Source organism: Elephantulus edwardii, unplaced genomic scaffold (genome assembly GCF_000299155.1).
Source record: "Elephantulus edwardii isolate Elephantulus edwardi_28Jun2011 unplaced genomic scaffold, EleEdw1.0 scaffold00001, whole genome shotgun sequence".
Classification (NCBI taxonomy): Eukaryota; Metazoa; Chordata; class Mammalia; order Macroscelidea; family Macroscelididae; genus Elephantulus; species Elephantulus edwardii.
Window position 1 is genome coordinate 15,852,258 of NW_006399751.1, and position 7,513 is coordinate 15,859,770.

A 7,513-nucleotide genomic window follows, 5' to 3' on the forward strand; every position below is an offset into this window, starting at 1 on the left:
TTCTACTCTGCCCTTTTGGGTGATAATGGTCAGAATTGCCAGCAGTGGGCCTGGTTTTTGTTTGTGAACTCTGTGATGGCTCATTTCTGCTTTGTGCACTGCTGAGATCCAAGTCTCTTAGTGTCTGGAATGCATTAAGTGCTGCAATATTTGTTGAATGAATCCTCAGGGATTGGTTGCAGCAGACTTGAGAGTAGGTTGTGGAATTAATTTGCACCTCTGCAGCCTGCAGTACAACATCCAATTTTAATTTAAAGTCCATTTTTATTTTTAATGGTTCCAGAAAAATGAATGGAAATGATTGGTTTTTGTGTTTTAAAACATTTCATTGTCTTTTAGATCAAAGTTCATGCAATACATTCAGTAGTTTCTCATTTACAGTTTATACACAGATTGTTCCATCACATGTTTGGGTGATATTTTGATGTTTATTTAATTATATTTTCAGTATTTGTGACTCAGTAACTTAATCTTTTATAATGTCAAAAGTACTTTATTTACTACATTATCATCATCGTCAGATTATAAAGTATAATTTTTGGAGATTTTAAGGAAAGTAGGAGAGAAGCCCTCACTGTTGATTGCTTGTGGTTATAATTTTGAGGGGAAAAAATAAATCATCATTAAATTAGTTTCATATCACTAATTAAAACCACAGTTCTACACAGCAATTAAATCACTTGTCCATAAGCTCATTTGGGCTTTTGATCACACCATAAAAAATATATGACAGTATTAAAAATGATTTAATAATCTCCATATTTCTGGAAAATAACTGCTAAGCTCCTACTTTGAAATTTTGTTAAATTCAGAATTTAACAGTGCTTTGAGTGTCGAGGGCTGGAAATTTTTTCTCTGAATTAAGATCTTAAGGTCAAATTTTGAAAGAAAATTCCATAGTCTAATTAGGCTATTTTTATTTTCTCTTTTGAGACAAGCTTATCTGAACATATTTAATACTTCAATTTTGTCCAAGTATATTTTTTACAGAATAATATTTGTGATTATTTGAAAGCAGAAAGTAAGAATACTTACACAAAGAAATCGTGAAGGAATTCATTAATGGCCTTCTCTTTGGGGGAAGGGAAAATGGAGGAGGGAGAAGGAAATTAGGACGCTTTTGCCAGAGGGACAGATGGAGAGGAAAGAGGAAGGCTGGGTAGTGTGCAGATCCTCAAGAATATTAGTGGGAGGTTGAGATTAAGGAGTCAAATCTGCTAAAGAACCAAAATAGTGTTCTTTCTTCTTATATCCCCACCTACACATCCTACACACAGCTCTTCACACCCACGGAAGCTTTTTATAACCCATCAGTTTTGAAAGTCCTAACAGTCCATGTGCATCCACTCCAATCAGAATCCAATGGCTTTTGCCCCAAGCTCTTAAATGATAATCTTGGGAAAATGTTTACTTACTTCACTTTAAAAAAAATTACTTTTTGTTGTTTTTGTTATTGAGGATACATACAGCAGAAATACACAGTTCAACAATTTGTATATGCACAATTCATTAATAATAATTGGTGACTGGAATGCAGTGAAATAGTCCTAATAAAGATAGATTTTAAAGGAACATAATGTTCAGGGCAAACATTCTCTACAGTTAAGCTGTTGTTTCATTTTAAGATGTTCAAGGATATTTTTTTTGAAGGTTTTAAGATTATTTTAGGGGAGTAGTTTGGGAATCATCCACTCTCAAAAGCTCCAGAAAAATCAGGATTCAATAAGAATTTGAAATTTTTTCTACAATTTTCCCCCATTTTGATCAAGATTCTTAAATAGCATATTTGATCAGAATGTTCAGTTAATGGTAGCCAGGCATCTTCACCTAATTCTTCTGGTCTCATCACCACTGAGGCAGTTGCTCATGGAGGCAGTTAACCATACATTCTGTTATTTTTCCTATTCTCGACTTGCCCTATTCCTCTTGCAACAGACACATAGAGATGAATTGTACCTAGATGGCCATTTGTAAGCTTTTACAATGTACTATCCAGTGAACTAGGGAGGTAGAACAGAAGCACTAAACATACTATTAGGCCAGTAAACTGAGATGTCCCACGAAACTATGACAATAAACTTCTAAAGTAAGGAACCAGTTCTCATGAAGTGTTTGATTGTATATCAACCCTCTCAAAACTACTCTCTCTCCTTTTTGTAGTTGTTGTAAATACACCTATCACACAACTTTTGACAGTTCAACTTTTCCATGTATACAATTTATTGACAACAATTTTATTAATTGGCTGTGCTATCCTAACCTTGAATGAACATGGTTTTCTTGTCACCACAAACCAGAACTTGGTACTGCATAAACAATAATTCCACACCTCCCTCCTTCTAGCCCTTGATGGTTATGAATACATTTTGTTCTCTATACATTTGCATGTTCTTCTGTTTTTATGTAAGTGAGGTAATACTATATATGTCCTTTTGGAATTGATTTATTTCACTTATGTAATCTCTTCAAGCTCCATCCATATGGTCACATATAGCAAGACTTCATTTCTTTTACAGGCTGAGTACCATAATCCCATAGTGTTTATGCACTTATTAATTGATGAGAAGTTAGGTTGTTTCTACCTTTTTGTCTATTGTTAATGTGCTGCAATGAATGTTGCTTGATTCTCTACTTTTAGGTCACTTGGGCATATATATTCCTAGGATCAGAATTGCTAGGTCATACAGTATTATTTTTTTTAGTTTTGTTTTGTGTTTTTAGTTGTTTTTTTTTTTAAAATTATTTTTTGTGTGTGTACTGTCAAATCAGATCTGACTGGTACAGGAGGAGATTGCCTCTTCTTCTCCAGCAGAGCATATGGTGGATTCAAACCACATACCTCTGGGATTGCAGGGCAGCTTCTTGCCACTAGGCCATCAGAGTGCCCTCTTTTTTTTTAGTTTTTTGAGAAACACTCATACTGTTTTACATGAGGGCTGTACCATATTTATTTCCATCAGGAATGGATAAGGGTTACATTCTCACCATCCTGGTGGGAATGAAACAGTTTCTTATTGTTTTATTTGCCTCTCTGACTCTAATGGATAATGACATTGGCCAACATTTTGTGTGTTTGGTAGTCATTTAAATATCCTCTTTGGGTTAAATGTCTATTTAAATCACTTGTCTGTTTATGAGTGCAGTTTTTAAAATTTTTTGTTGTTGAAATTTTATATACCTTCTAGTTGTTAGAGTCTAATAAAATATAAAGATTTCAGAGATATTCTCCTAGTCATAATGATTTAATTTTATAATTTGTACTTAAACTAGAGTACCGGGAGAGGTGGCTCTGTTTAAAACAAATACTGGACTTGTCTTAAACAGAGCCAGTGATTGATGGACATGTTGTTGCTACGTGCCATTGAGTCACATGCCACACATAGTGAACTTGTGTACAATAGCCAGAAACCTGTTCTATCCTGTGCCCACTTTATTGTCTCTGAAACACCTACTTTCATAGGCTTCTATTTTTGACACAAGATGGATTATTAAATGCTCTGTCTCTTCTTTGCAGTTGTAGTAAAGTAGTAGAAAACAGGTTAGAAAAAGTAGGACAGGCATTTAACTGAAGAAAGTAAAGTCACATAATTATGTCTCCTTCCATTTTTTTTTTTTTAAGTAGCACTCTTTAGAGATTGTTACACTGTGATAAAAATACCTACTGGTTCAAAATAGTCAAGTTTCCCCCAATACATAAATTATAAAAGCAATGTGAGCAAGCAATATTTGAAATACACTAGCCTCCTAAGATAGTTTCCTAGGACAGTTTAAATCAATAAACCTACATATTTGGGGTGCCTCCTGAAGTAAAAGTGGATTAGAAAACAGTAGGACAAAATTATCTGGAGGGATACTTGGGCTGAATGTTCTTGAACCATCTTATCTGACCCTTGCTTGGTGGTGGAAGGAATATGCTTACTTTTCTTCCTGATGTAAAAAGTAGTTGTTTTGGGCAAGAAGACTCCTAGCAGAATGACTTGTCTTTTCTCAAGATATGGAAATTATGAAATAAAGGAATCCCAGAACAGTTAATTGTGCTTATGTGGAACCTATACGTCAGCCAAGAAGTAATTGTTCAGACAGAAGAAGAGGATTTTTGCACGGTTGAAAGTCATCCTGCCAGTTGTCTATTTTATACGATGGTGGTTTGAAAGGATCATTTCATAGTAAAGTAAGCACAGCTTAAAAAAATAGCAATCATGTTTTATATTTAATAATTTTGAAGTACTCTGATATTTTTAGAATTTATAAAAGAGATAAATAAAATGTGTTCTTTCTACTTCCAGATTGCATAAAAATTCTTTGTTATTACTCTGATTTTTGAAAGTTATTTCCTTCTAAATAAATTGATAGTTTCCTTACATTATTCACACTCATTTTATTTTTCTCCTTTTACTTCCCTAACCTTCACATTTCTTTACTTTTGAAAAAAGGTTCGCCTAATTAGTTAACATAGGACAATAAGGGTGCCCCGATGCTGCACCTTTGCTTTCTCATCTGTGAGCGTTGTATGACCCAACTAAGTCTGTAAAGATCTTGTTTTCTGAAATACCCACCCAGGGTGGGTGACTGCCCTGTTGACAGAGAATAAGGGGAAGATTAAAGAAAGGTGTAGCTGAGAATTGAAGGGAGTTCAGTGTGTATCCATAAAACCACTTAAAATTCAGTATAAGATGGTTATACTGATTCTGTTCTTAGACATCTTTACAGGATTAGAAAAACAGACATTGTATGGAGTTTTAATAGAGTTGTACCTATTTAAGCCAAAGAGTTTAGAAATATAGTTTATAACAGGATATTACAAGTGCTACTTTTATCTAAGTCATTGACAGAGTCAGTTACTATATTTTAGTCTGGGAAATTATTTTCGGAATGTTGTTGTTGTTGTTATGTGCCATCGAGTCATTTGCGACTCATAGTGACCCTGTGTACAACAGCCCTAAACCATGCTCTATCCTGTGCCAATCTCATTGCCTCTGACACACCCATCTGGTTTACCCCAGTCACTGAATTAATCCACCTCATAGAGGGTCTTCCCCTCCTGCGCTATCCCTCTACCCTACCAAGAATGATGTCCCTCTCTAAAGACCTGTCTCTCCTTACAACATGTCCAAAGTATGTCAGATGAAGCCCCAGAATCCTTGCCTCCAAGGAGCAGCCTGGTTTAACCCTCTCTAGGATGAATCTGTTTGTTTTCTTGGCAGTCCTTTGTACGTTCAATACTCTTCCCCAGCACCACAGCTCAAAGGTGTCAATTCTCCTTCTATCCTCTCTAGTCATTGTCCAACTCTCTGATGCATAACAAGTGATTGCAAAAACCATGGCCTGTATCAGGCGCACCTTAGTCTCCAGAGAGACACCGTTGCTCTTGAGTACTTTAGAGAGGTCCCTAACTGCAGACTTTCCCATCGCAATACGTTTTTTGATTTCCTGGCTACTGGTGCCAAGAGTGTTGACTGTGGAGCTGAGCAAACTGAAGCTGTGAACAATCTCAAATCTTTTTATCATCAATCCTGATGGTACCGATTGGTCCAGTGGTGAGAATTTTTGTCTTCTTGACATTGAGCATCAGTCCATATTGAAGGCTGCAGTTCTTGACTCTCTGCAGTAAGTGCATGAGGTCCTCCTCAGTTTCAGCGAGCAGGGTTGTGTCATCTGCATAATGCAGATTGTTGATCTATTTGTAAAACCCCAAAACTCTTAGTAGAAGTAGCAATTTCTTTATTGTTATGTGCCCTTGAGTTGCTTGCGTCACATAGCGACCCTGTGTACAACAGCTCTGAATGCTGCACTATTCTGAGCCAATCTCATTGTCTCCAACACACCCACCCCCATTTAGGTTTTGTTATTTTCCCCCAACAATAGGAATAATTTCTGTGAAAATGTTTTAAAAGATTCATATCCTGTAATGGTAGAAAATTTTATGTATATTTGTATCTCTGAGCATATAATACCTGTGTGATTATTGGATCTTTAAACAGGAAATTGGGTTTTGGAACTCCTTTATCTTGAGTTGTGTCAGATTTTATGCTTCTTTATACTTTTTATAAAAGCGAAATTCCAAGTGTTAAGTTTTAGGAGAAAAATGTGAAGATGGCAAGTTCTGCAGATCTTCAGAGCATTTTCATGTGTATTAGATCATTTGACCTCACAACAACTTGGAGTAATGGAGAATTCATTTGAGAATTTCAGTCAGAATAAGAGTTTTGCATATTTTTTTAATACTTGGGAATTGGAATAAAATATTTGGTAGAATTTTAAATAAAATGGAATCCAAGACTCATTATTTCCTCTGCTGTGATAGGCTTGTAAAAAATACACAAAGTTGCTTTGTCATAACAAAGTTGGAACTCTCTGAAAAATCATGCAACAGAATCTCAGAGTCTTTAGAATGATTTAGAATCGTGCAACATAATCTCAGAATGATTAAGGACAATGAAGTTAAAAAGAAAGAAAACATTTGACAAAATAACCTTTCTGAAAGCTTATGTTTAAACTTAATTCTTAATGTGTATGAAGTACTGTATTAACTTAATTTTCATAACTTTTTAAAAAAATCATGCATTCTAATGTCTTTGAGTCCAAGAGTGTGAAGCAAGCAAGAGTTAAAGTCAATATGAAAACTTATAGAATGAAGCTCTAAGTTTGCCTTTGAGAAGGTTAACTAGAAGGTAAAAAAAGAAGTCTGAAGCAATGTGTAGATTCCAAAAATAAATTCAGTATCATTTTCCAAATTTTAAGTCTTGGCCTAGATAGTAATTTACTTCCTTATGTATTTTCAATCCTTTTCAGGATTCTCTTGATTTGAAACTTCAGTACAAAGGGCCATTATTTGTCTATATACATTTGTCAAGATATGTGTAAGTCAGTAAAACAGCATTTTAAAAAGAATTAGTAAAGACTAAAATAATGTAAAAATTGCTTAATTTTAGAAAGGATTTCTGATGGCATAGTATGTAATGTACTCGGTTACTAACTGAGATAGGGTGGCTGTTTGAATCCACCTTCAGGGCAAAGGAGAAAGATGAGCATTTCAATGTCATAAACCCTGTAGAGAGTCACTATGTGCAGAAGCCAACTTAACAGCAATGGGTTCATCCATTTAGCCTCTTCCCGAGAACAGCTAGTAAAACTAGTCCATTTATATTTTATGATATGACTGCATTTCAACATTTTAAATATGATTAGTTAGTATATGGTAAGAACATTAAATGTGCAAACTTTTAAATCTACTTGTGGGTTCTAGACAAAGCTTTATGCACAAATATGTTAACTATGCATGTTATTAATCATCATTAAACACTTTGGGCTATTTTCCATAAATGAGGCAATTTGAAAAATTATGTGATCATGTTGTTATGTGCCACTGAGTTGCCTGCAATTCATATACAACAACTCGGAATCCTGAGCCAACGTTATTGTCTCTGACATACCTACCCCCATTACCACAGTCACTTGAATCAGTCCATCTCATCAAGGGTCTTCCTCTCTTGCACTGTCCCTCTACCCTCCC